Source organism: Mytilus californianus, unplaced genomic scaffold (genome assembly GCF_021869535.1).
Source record: "Mytilus californianus isolate M0D057914Y unplaced genomic scaffold, xbMytCali1.0.p SCAF_4, whole genome shotgun sequence".
Taxonomy (NCBI): Eukaryota; Metazoa; Mollusca; class Bivalvia; order Mytilida; family Mytilidae; genus Mytilus; species Mytilus californianus.
The window spans coordinates 59,990,156-60,003,751 of NW_026262690.1; positions in this window are offsets into that span (position 1 = coordinate 59,990,156).

Genomic DNA, 13,596 nt, shown 5'->3' on the forward strand with positions numbered 1-13,596 from the left:
TCCTTTGTCCTAAAAAAAGTCATATAATGGTCATAGAAGATTGGCACATCCAACGTCCTGAGCGTGGATTAATTCTGATGGCCTCTAAAAAGTCATATTATGATCATAGAAGATTGGCACATCTAACGTCCTGAGCGTGGATTAATTCTTATGTCCTCAAAAAAGTCATATAATGGTCATAGAAGATTGGCACATCCAACGTCCTGAGCGTGGATTAATTCTGATGGCCACTAAAAAGTCATAAAATGGTCAAAGCAGATTGGCACATCCAACGTCCTGAGCGTGGATCAATACTTATGTCCTCAAAAAAGTCATATAATGGTCATAGAAGATTGGCACATTCAATGTCCTGAGCGTGGATTAATTCTGATGACCACTAAAAAGTCATCAACTGGTCATAGCAGGTTGGCACATCCAACGTCCTGAGCGTGGATTAATACTTATGTCCTCTAAAAAGTCATATAATGGTCATTGAAAGTTGGCACATCCAACGTCCTAAGCGTGGATTAATTCTGATGGCCACTAAAAAGTCATCAACTGGTCATAGCAGGTTGGCACATCCAACGATGTCCTCAAAAAAGTCATATAATGGTCATAGAAGATTGGTACATCAAACGTCCTCAGCGTGGATTAATTCTGATGGCCTCTAAAAAGTCATATAATGGTCATAGAAGATTGGTACATCAAACGTCCTCAGCGTGGATTAATTCTGATGGCCTCTAAAAAGTCATATAATGGTCATAGAAGATTGGCACATCCAACGTCCTGAACGTGGATTAATTCTGATGGCCACTAAAAAGTCATATAATGGCCATAGAAGATTGGCACATCATACGTCCTGAGCGTGGATTAATTCTGATGACCACTAAAAAGTCATCAAATGGTCATAGCAGTTTGGCACATCCAACGTCCTGAGCGTGGATTAATTCCTTTGTCCTCAAAAAAGTCATATAATGGTCATAGAAGATTGGCACATCCAACGTCCTGAGCGTGGATTAATTCTGATGGCCTCTAAAAAGTCATATTATGATCATAGAAGATTGGCACATCCAACGTCCTGAGCGTGGATTAATTCTTATGTCCTCAAAAAAGTCATATAATGGTCATAGAAGATTGGCACATCCAACGTCCTGAGCGTGGATTAATTCTGATGGCCACTAAAAAGTCATAAAATGGTCAAAGCAGATTGGCACATCCAACGTCCTGAGCGTGGATCAATACTTATGTCCTCAAAAAAGTCATATAATGGTCATAGAAGATTGGCACATTCAATGTCCTGAGCGTGGATTAATTCTGATGACCACTAAAAAGTCATCAACTGGTCATAGCAGGTTGGCACATCCAACGTCCTGAGCGTGGATTAATACTTATGTCCTCTAAAAAGTCATATAATGGTCATTGAAAGTTGGCATATCCAACGTCCTCAGCGTGGATTAATTCTGATGGCCTCTAAAAAGTCATATAATGGTCATAGAAGATTGACACATCCAACGTCCTGAGCGTGGATTAATTCTGATGGCCACTAAAAAGTCATATAATGGTCATAGAAGATTGGCACATCCAACGTCCTGAGTGTGGATTAATTCTGATGACCACTGAAAAGTCATATTATGATCATAGAAGATCGGCACATCCAACGTCCTGAGCGTGGAATAATTCTTATGTCCACACAAAAGTCATATAATGGTCATAGAAGATTGGCACATCCAACGTCCTGAGCGTGGATTAATTCTGATGGCCACTAAAAAGTCATAAAATGGTCAAAGCAGATTGGCACATCCAACGTCCTGAGCGTGGATTAATACTTATGTCCTCAAAAAAGTCATATAATGGTCATAGAAAGTTGGCACATCCAACGTCCTCAGCGTGGATTAATTCTGATGGCCACTAAAAAGTCATCAACTGGTCATAGCAGGTTGGCACATCCAACGTCCTGAGCGTAAATTAATACTTATGTCCTCAAAAAAGTCATATAATGGTCATAGAAAGTTGGCATATCCAACGTCCTCAGCGTGGATTAATTCTGATGGCATCTAAAAAGTCATATAATGGTCATAGAAGATTGGCACATCCAACGTCCTGGGTGTGGATTAATTCTGATGACCACTAAAAAGTCATATAATGGTCATAGCAGTTTGGCACATCCAACGTCCTGAGCATGGATTAATTCTTATGTCCACACAAAAGTCATATAATGCTCATAGAAGATTGGCACATCCAACGTCCTGAGCGTGGATTAATTCTGATGGCCACTAAAAAGTCATAAAATGGTCTAAGCAGATTGGCACATCCAACGTCCTGAGCGTGGATTAATACTTATGTCCTCCAAAAAGTCATATAATGGTCATAGAAAGTTGGCACATCCAACGTCCTGAGCGTGGATTAATTCTGATGTCCTCAAAAAAGTCATATAATGGTCATAGAAGATTGGCACATCCAACGTCCTGAGCGTGGATTAATTCTGATGGCCACTAAAAAGTCATATAATGGTCATAGAAGATTGGCACATCCAACGTCCTGAGCGTGGATTAATTCTGATGGCCACTAAAAAGTCATCAAATGGTCATAGCAGGTTGGCACATCCAACGTCCTGAGCGTGGATTAATTCTGATGGCCTCTAAAAAGTCATATTATGATCATAGAAGATCGGCACATCCAACGTCCTGAGCGTGGATTAATTCTGATGTCCTCAAAAAAGTCATATAATGGTCATAGAAGATTGGCACATCCAACGTCCTGAGCGTGGATTAATTCTGATGGCCACTAAAAAGTCATATAATGGTCATAGAAGATTGGCACATCCAACGTCCTGAGCGTTGATTAATTCTGATGACCACTAAAAAGTCATCAAATGGTCATAGCAGGTTGGCACATCCAACGTCCTGAGCGTGGATTAATTCTGATGGCCTCTAAAAAGTCATATTATGATCATAGAAGATCGGCACATCCAACGTCCTGAGCGTGGATTAATTCTTATGTCCTCAAAAAAGTCATATTATAGTCATAGAAGATTGGCACATCCAACGTCCTGAGCGTGGATTAATTCTTATGTCCTAAAAAAAAGTCATATAATGGTCATAGAAAATTGGCACATCCAACGTCCTGAGCGTGGATTAATTCTTATGTCCTAAAAAAAAGTCATATAATGGTCATAGAAAATTGGCACATCCAACGTCCTGAGCGTGGATTAATTCTTATGTCCTCAAAAAAGTCATATTATAGTCATAGAAGATTGGCACATCCAACGTCCTGAGCGTGGATTAATTCTTATGTCCTAAAAAAAAGTCATATAATGGTCATAGAAAATTGGCACATCCAACGTCCTGAGCGTGGATTAATTCTGATGGCCTCTAAAAAGTCATATTATGATCATAGAAGATTGGCACATCCAACGTCCTGAGCGTGGATTAATTCTTATGTCCTCACAAAAGTCATATAATGGTCATAGAAGATTGGCACATCCAACGTCCTGAGCGTGAATTAATTCTGATGGCCACTAAAAATTCATATAATGGTCATAGAAGATTGGCACATCCAACGTCCTGAGCATGGATTAATTCTTATGTCCACACAAAAGTCATATAATGCTCATAGAAGATTGGCACATCCAACGTCCTGAGCGTGGATTAATTCTGATGGCCACTAAAAAGTCATAAAATGGTCTAAGCAGATTGGCACATCCAACGTCCTGAGCGTGGATTAATACTTATGTCCTCCAAAAAGTCATATAATGGTCATAGAAAGTTGGCACATCCAACGTCCTGAGCGTGGATTAATTCTGATGTCCTCAAAAAAGTCATATAATGGTCATAGAAGATTGGCACATCCAACGTCCTGAGCGTGGATTAATTCTGATGGCCACTAAAAAGTCATATAATGGTCATAGAAGATTGGCACATCCAACGTCCTGAGCGTGGATTAATTCTGATGGCCACTAAAAAGTCATCAAATGGTCATAGCAGGTTGGCACATCCAACGTCCTGAGCGTGGATTAATTCTGATGGCCTCTAAAAAGTCATATTATGATCATAGAAGATCGGCACATCCAACGTCCTGAGCGTGGATTAATTCTGATGTCCTCAAAAAAGTCATATAATGGTCATAGAAGATTGGCACATCCAACGTCCTGAGCGTGGATTAATTCTGATGGCCACTAAAAAGTCATATAATGGTCATAGAAGATTGGCACATCCAACGTCCTGAGCGTGGATTAATTCTGATGACCACTAAAAAGTCATCAAATGGTCATAGCAGGTTGGCACATCCAACGTCCTGAGCGTGGATTAATTCTGATGGCCTCTAAAAAGTCATATTATGATCATAGAAGATCGGCACATCCAACGTCCTGAGCGTGGATTAATTCTTATGTCCTCAAAAAAGTCATATTATAGTCATAGAAGATTGGCACATCCAACGTCCTGAGCGTGGATTAATTCTTATGTCCTAAAAAAAAGTCATATAATGGTCATAGAAAATTGGCACATCCAACGTCCTGAGCGTGGATTAATTCTTATGTCCTAAAAAAAAGTCATATAATGGTCATAGAAAATTGGCACATCCAACGTCCTGAGCGTGGATTAATTCTTATGTCCTCAAAAAAGTCATATTATAGTCATAGAAGATTGGCACATCCAACGTCCTGAGCGTGGATTAATTCTTATGTCCTAAAAAAAAGTCATATAATGGTCATAGAAAATTGGCACATCCAACGTCCTGAGCGTGGATTAATTCTGATGGCCTCTAAAAAGTCATATTATGATCATAGAAGATTGGCACATCCAACGTCCTGAGCGTGGATTAATTCTTATGTCCTCACAAAAGTCATATAATGGTCATAGAAGATTGGCACATCCAACGTCCTGAGCGTGAATTAATTCTGATGGCCACTAAAAATTCATATAATGGTCATAGAAGATTGGCACATCCAACGTCCTGAGCATGGATTAATTCTTATGTCCACACAAAAGTCATATAATGCTCATAGAAGATTGGCACATCCAACGTCCTGAGCGTGGATTAATTCTGATGGCCACTAAAAAGTCATAAAATGGTCTAAGCAGATTGGCACATCCAACGTCCTGAGCGTGGATTAATACTTATGTCCTCCAAAAAGTCATATAATGGTCATAGAAAGTTGGCACATCCAACGTCCTGAGCGTGGATTAATTCTGATGTCCTCAAAAAAGTCATATAATGGTCATAGAAGATTGGCACATCCAACGTCCTGAGCGTGGATTAATTCTGATGGCCACTAAAAAGTCATATAATGGTCATAGAAGATTGGCACATCCAACGTCCTGAGCGTGGATTAATTCTGATGGCCACTAAAAAGTCATCAAATGGTCATAGCAGGTTGGCACATCCAACGTCCTGAGCGTGGATTAATTCTGATGGCCTCTAAAAAGTCATATTATGATCATAGAAGATCGGCACATCCAACGTCCTGAGCGTGGATTAATTCTGATGTCCTCAAAAAAGTCATATAATGGTCATAGAAGATTGGCACATCCAACGTCCTGAGCGTGGATTAATTCTGATGGCCACTAAAAAGTCATATAATGGTCATAGAAGATTGGCACATCCAACGTCCTGAGCGTGGATTAATTCTGATGACCACTAAAAAGTCATCAAATGGTCATAGCAGGTTGGCACATCCAACGTCCTGAGCGTGGATTAATTCTGATGGCCTCTAAAAAGTCATATTATGATCATAGAAGATCGGCACATCCAACGTCCTGAGCGTGGATTAATTCTTATGTCCTCAAAAAAGTCATATTATAGTCATAGAAGATTGGCACATCCAACGTCCTGAGCGTGGATTAATTCTTATGTCCTAAAAAAAAGTCATATAATGGTCATAGAAAATTGGCACATCCAACGTCCTGAGCATGGATTAATTCTTATGTCCTAAAAAAAAGTCATATAATGGTCATAGAAAATTGGCACATCCAACGTCCTAAGCGTGGATTAATTCTTATGTCCTCAAAAAAGTCATATTATAGTCATAGAAGATTGGCACATCCAACGTCCTGAGCGTGGATTAATTCTTATGTCCTAAAAAAAAGTCATATAATGGTCATAGAAAATTGGCACATCCAACGTCCTGAGCGTGGATTAATTCTGATGGCCTCTAAAAAGTCATATTATGATCATAGAAGATTGGCACATCCAACGTCCTGAGCGTGGATTAATTCTTATGTCCTCACAAAAGTCATATAATGGTCATAGAAGATTGGCACATCCAACGTCCTGAGCGTGAATTAATTCTGATGGCAACTAAAAATTCATATAATGGTCATAGAAGATTGGCACATCCAACGTCCTGAGCGTGGATTAATTCTTATGTCCTCACAAAAGTCATATAATGGTCATAGAAGATTGGCACATCCAACGTCCTGAGCGTGGATTAATTCTGATGGCCACTAAAAAGTCATAAAATGGTCAAAGCAGATTGGCACATCCAACGTCCTGAGCGTGGATTAATACTTATGTCCTAAAAAAAGTCATATAATGGTCATAGAAAGTTGGCACATCCAACGTCCTCAGCGTGGATTAATTCTGATGGCCACTAAAAAGTCATATAATGGTCATAGAAGATTGGCACATCCAACGTCCTGAGCGTGGATTAATTCTGATGGCCACTAAAAAGTCATATAATGGTCATAGAAGATTGGCACATCCAACGTCCTGAGCGTGGATTAATTCTGATGACCACTAAAAAGTCATCAAATGGTCTTAGCAGGTTGGCACATTCAACGTCCTGAGCGTGGATTAATTCTTATGTCTTCAAAAAAGTCATATAATGGTCATAGAAGATTGGCACATCCAACGTCCTGAGCGTGGATTAATTCTGATGGCCTCTAAAAAGTCATATTATGATCATAGAAGATTGGCACATCCAACGTCCTGAGCGTGGATTAATTCTGATGGCCTCTAAAAAGTCATATTATGATCATAGAAAATTGGCACATCCAACGTCCTGAGCGTGGATTAATTCTTATGTCCTAAAAAAAAGTCATATAATGGTCATAGAAAATTGGCACATCCAACGTCCTAAGCGTGGATTAATTCTTATGTCCTCAAAAAAGTCATATTATAGTCATAGAAGATTGGCACATCCAACGTCCTGAGCGTGGATTAATTCTTATGTCCTAAAAAAAAGTCATATAATGGTCATAGAAAATTGGCACATCCAACGTCCTGAGCGTGGATTAATTCTGATGGCCTCTAAAAAGTCATATTATGATCATAGAAGATTGGCACATCCAACGTCCTGAGCGTGGATTAATTCTTATGTCCTCACAAAAGTCATATAATGTTCATAGAAGATTGGCACATCCAACGTCCTGAGCGTGAATTAATTCTGATGGCCACTAAAAATTCATATAATGGTCATAGAAGATTGGCACATCCAACGTCCTGAGCGTGGATTAATTCTTATGTCCTCACAAAAGTCATATAATGGTCATAGAAGATTGGCACATCCAACGTCCTGAGCGTGGATTAATTCTGATGGCCACTAAAAAGTCATAAAATGGTCAAAGCAGATTGGCACATCCAACGTCCTGAGCGTGGATTAATACTTATGTCCTAAAAAAAGTCATATAATGGTCATAGAAAGTTGGCACATCCAACGTCCTGAGCGTGGATTAATTCTGATGTCCTCAAAAAAGTCATATAATGGTCATAGAAGATTGGCACATCCAACGTCCTGAGCGTGGATTAATTCTGATGGCCACTAAAAAGTCATATAATGGTCATAGAAGATTGGCACATCCAACGTCCTGAGCGTGGATTAATTCTGATGGCCACTAAAAAGTCATATAATGGCCATAGAAGATTGGCACATCATACGTCCTGAGCGTGGATTAATTCTGATGACCACTAAAAAGTCATCAAATGGTCATAGCAGGTTGGCACATCCAACGTCCTGAGCGTGGATTTATTCCTTTGTCCTCAAAAAAGTCATATAATGGTCATAGAAGATTGGCACATCCAACGTCCTGAGCGTGGATTAATTCTGATGGCCTCTAAAAAGTCATATTATGATCATAGAAGATTGGCACATCCAACGTCCTGAGCGTGGATTAATTCTTATGTCCTCAAAAAAGTCATATAATGGTCATAGAAGATTGGCACATCCAACGTCCTGAGCGTGGATTAATTCTTATGTCCTAAAAAAAAGTCATATAATGGTCATAGAAGATTGGCACATCCTACGTCCTGAGCGTGGATTAATTCTGATGGCCACTAAAAAGTCATAAAATGGTTAAAGCAGATTGGCACATCCAACGTCCTGAGCGTGGATTAATACTTATGTCCTCAAAAAAGTCATATAATGGTCATAGAAAGTTGGCATATCCAACGTCCTCAGCGTGGATTAATTCTGATGGCCTCTAAAAAGTCATATAATGGTCATAGAAGATTGGCACATCCAACGTCCTGAGCGTGGATTAATACTTATGTCCTCAAAAAAGTCATATAATGGTCATAGAAAGTTGGCATATCCAACGTCCTCAGCGTGGATTAATTCTGATGGCCTCTAAAAAGTCATATAATGGTCATAGAAGATTGGCACATCCAACGTCCTGAGCGTGGATTAATTCTTATGTCCTCAAAAAAGTCATATAATGGTCATAGAAGATTGGCACATCCAACGTCCTGAGCGTGGATTAATTCTGATGGCCACTAAAAAGTCATAAAATGGTCAAAGCAGATTGGCACATCCAACGTCCTGAGCGTGGATCAATACTTATGTCCTCAAAAAAGTCGTATAATGGTCATAGAAGATTGGCACATTCAATGTCCTGAGCGTGGATTAATTCTGATGACCACTAAAAAGTCATCAACTGGTCATAGCAGGTTGGCACATCCAACGTCCTGAGCGTGGATTAATACTTATGTCCTCTAAAAAGTCATATAATGGTCATTGAAAGTTGGCATATCCAACGTCCTCAGCGTGGATTAATTCTGATGGCCTCTAAAAAGTCATATAATGGTCATAGAAGATTGACACATCCAACGTCCTGAGCGTGGATTAATTCTGATGGCCACTAAAAAGTCATATAATGGTCATAGAAGATTGGCACATCCAACGTCCTGAGTGTGGGTTAATTCTGATGACCACTGAAAAGTCATATTATGATCATAGAAGATCGGCACATCCAACGTCCTGAGCGTGGAATAATTCTGATGGCCACTAAAAAGTCATAAAATGGTCAAAGCAGATTGGCACATCCAACGTCCTGAGCGTGGATTAATACTTATGTCCTCAAAAAAGTCATATAATGGTCATAGAAAGTTGGCACATCCAACGTCCTCAGCGTGGATTAATTCTGATGGCCACTAAAAAGTCATCAACTGGTCATAGCAGGTTGGCACATCCAACGTCCTGAGCGTGGATTAATACTTATGTCCTCAAAAAAGTCATATAATGGTCATAGAAAGTTGGCATATCCAACGTCCTCAGCGTGGATTAATTCTGATGGCATCTAAAAAGTCATATAATGGTCATAGAAGATTGGCACATCCAACGTCCTGGGTGTGGATTAATTCTGATGACCACTAAAAAGTCATATAATGGTCATAGCAGTTTGGCACATCCAACGTCCTGAGCATGGATTAATTCTTATGTCCACACAAAAGTCATATAATGCTCATAGAAGATTGGCACATCCAACGTCCTGAGCGTGGATTAATTCTGATGGCTACTAAAAAGTCATAAAATGGTCTAAGCAGATTGGCACATCCAACGTCCTGAGCGTGGATTAATACTTATGTCCTCCAAAAAGTCATATAATGGTCATAGAAAGTTGGCACATCCAACGTCCTGAGCGTGGATTAATTCTGATGTCCTCAAAAAAGTCATATAATGGTCATAGAAGATTGGCACATCCAACGTCCTGAGCGTGGATTAATTCTGATGGCCACTAAAAAGTCATATAATGGTCATAGAAGATTGGCACATCCAACGTCCTGAGCGTGGATTAATTCTGATGGACACTAAAAAGTCATCAAATGGTCATAGCAGGTTGGCACATCCAACGTCCTGAGCGTGGATTAATTCTGATGGCCTCTAAAAAGTCATATTATGATCATAGAAGATCGGCACATCCAACGTCCTGAGCGTGGATTAATTCTGATGTCCTCAAAAAAGTCATATAATGGTCATAGAAGATTGGCACATCCAACGTCCTGAGCGTGGATTAATTCTGATGGCCACTAAAAAGTCATATAATGGTCATAGAAGATTGGCACATCCAACGTCCTGAGCGTGGATTAATTCTGATGACCACTAAAAAGTCATCAAATGGTCATAGCAGGTTGGCACATCCAACGTCCTGAGCGTGGATTAATTCTGATGGCCTCTAAAAAGTCATATTATGATCATAGAAGATCGGCACATCCAACGTCCTGAGCGTGGATTAATTCTTATGTCCTCAAAAAAGTCATATTATAGTCATAGAAGATTGGCACATCCAACGTCCTGAGCGTGGATTAATTCTTATGTCCTAAAAAAAAGTCATATAATGGTCATAGAAAATTGGCACATCCAACGTCCTGAGCGTGGATTAATTCTTATGTCCTAAAAAAAAGTCATATAATGGTCATAGAAAATTGGCACATCCAACGTCCTGAGCGTGGATTAATTCTTATGTCCTCAAAAAAGTAATATTATAGTCATAGAAGTATGGCACATCCAACGTCCTGAGCGTGGATTAATTCTTATGTCCTAAAAAAAAGTCATATAATGGTCATAGAAAATTGGCACATCCAACGTCCTGAGCGTGGATTAATTCTGATGGCCTCTAAAAAGTCATATTATGATCATAGAAGATTGGCACATCCAACGTCCTGAGCGTGGATTAATTCTTATGTCCTCACAAAAGTCATATAATGGTCATAGAAGATTGGCACATCCAACGTCCTGAGCGTGAATTAATTCTGATGGCCACTAAAAATTCATATAATGGTCATAGAAGATTGGCACATCCAACGTCCTGAGCATGGATTAATTCTTATGTCCACACAAAAGTCATATAATGCTCATAGAAGATTGGCACATCCAACGTCCTGAGCGTGGATTAATTCTGATGGCCACTAAAAAGTCATAAAATGGTCTAAGCAGATTGGCACATCCAACGTCCTGAGCGTGGATTAATACTTATGTCCTCCAAAAAGTCATATAATGGTCATAGAAAGTTGGCACATCCAACGTCCTGAGCGTGGATTAATTCTGATGTCCTCAAAAAAGTCATATAATGGTCATAGAAGATTGGCACATCCAACGTCCTGAGCGTGGATTAATTCTGATGGCCACTAAAAAGTCATATAATGGTCATAGAAGATTGGCACATCCAACGTCCTGAGCGTGGATTAATTCTGATGGCCACTAAAAAGTCATCAAATGGTCATAGCAGGTTGGCACATCCAACGTCCTGAGCGTGGATTAATTCTGATGGCCTCTAAAAAGTCATATTATGATCATAGAAGATCGGCACATCCAACGTCCTGAGCGTGGATTAATTCTGATGTCCTCAAAAAAGTCATATAATGGTCATAGAAGATTGGCACATCCAACGTCCTGAGCGTGGATTAATTCTGATGGCCACTAAAAAGTCATATAATGGTCATAGAAGATTGGCACATCCAACGTCCTGAGCGTGGATTAATTCTGATGACCACTAAAAAGTCATCAAATGGTCATAGCAGGTTGGCACATCCAACGTCCTGAGCGTGGATTAATTCTGATGGCCTCTAAAAAGTCATATTATGATCATAGAAGATCGGCACATCCAACGTCCTGAGCGTGGATTAATTCTTATGTCCTCAAAAAAGTCATATTATAGTCATAGAAGATTGGCACATCCAACGTCCTGAGCGTGGATTAATTCTTATGTCCTAAAAAAAAGTCATATAATGGTCATAGAAAATTGGCACATCCAACGTCCTGAGCGTGGATTAATTCTTATGTCCTAAAAAAAAGTCATATAATGGTCATAGAAAATTGGCACATCCAACGTCCTAAGCGTGGATTAATTCTTATGTCCTCAAAAAAGTCATATTATAGTCATAGAAGATTGGCACATCCAACGTCCTGAGCGTGGATTAATTCTTATGTCCTAAAAAAAAGTCATATAATGGTCATAGAAAATTGGCACATCCAACGTCCTGAGCGTGGATTAATTCTGATGGCCTCTAAAAAGTCATATTATGATCATAGAAGATTGGCACATCCAACGTCCTGAGCGTGGATTAATTCTTATGTCCTCACAAAAGTCATATAATGGTCATAGAAGATTGGCACATCCAACGTCCTGAGCGTGAATTAATTCTGATGGCAACTAAAAATTCATATAATGGTCATAGAAGATTGGCACATCCAACGTCCAGAGCGTGGATTAATTCTTATGTCCTCACAAAAGTCATATAATGGTCATAGAAGATTGGCACATCCAACGTCCTGAGCGTGGATTAATTCTGATGGCCACTAAAAAGTCATAAAATGGTCAAAGCAGATTGGCACATCCAACGTCCTGAGCGTGGATTAATACTTATGTCCTAAAAAAAGTCATATAATGGTCATAGAAAGTTGGCACATCCAACGTCCTCAGCGTGGATTAATTCTGATGGCCACTAAAAAGTCATATAATGGTCATAGAAGATTGGCACATCCAACGTCCTGAGCGTGGATTAATTCTGATGGCCACTAAAAAGTCATATAATGGTCATAGAAGATTGGCACATCCAACGTCCTGAGCGTGGATTAATTCTGATGACCACTAAAAAGTCATCAAATGGTCTTAGCAGGTTGGCACATTCAACGTCCTGAGCGTGGATTAATTCTTATGTCCTCAAAAAAGTCATATAATGGTCATAGAAGATTGGCACATCCAACGTCCTGAGCGTGGATTAATTCTGATGGCCTCTAAAAAGTCATATTATGATCATAGAAGATTGGCACATCCAACGTCCTGAGCGTGGTTTAATTCTTATGTCCTCAAAAAAATTCATATAATAGTCATAGAAGATTGGCACATCCAACGTCCTAAGCGTGGATTAAATCTTATGTCCTAAAAAAAAGTCATATAATGGTCATAGAAGATTGGCACATCCAGCGTCCTGAGCGTGGATTAATTCTGAAGGCCTCTAAAAAGTCATATAATGGTCATAGAAGATTGGCACATCTAACGTCCTGAGCGTGGATTAATTCTGATGGCCACTAAAAAGTCATCAAATGGTCATAGCAGATTGGCACATCCAACGTGCTGAGCGTGGATCAATTCTGATGGCCACTAAAAAGTCATATAATGGGCATAGAAGATTGGCACATCCAACGTCCTGAGCGTGGATTAATTCTTATGTCCTCAAAAAAGTCATAAAATGGTCATAGAAGATTGGCACATCCAACGTCCTGAGCGTGGATTAGGGTTAGGGTTAGGGCCACTAAAAATTCATATGATGGTCATTAAAGATTGGCACAATCAACGTTCTGAGCGTGGATTAATTCTGATGTAGATTGAAAAGTCATATTATGGTCATAGAAGATTGCCAAATCCAAAGTCCTGAGCGTGGATTTATTCTGAGTTTTATTAA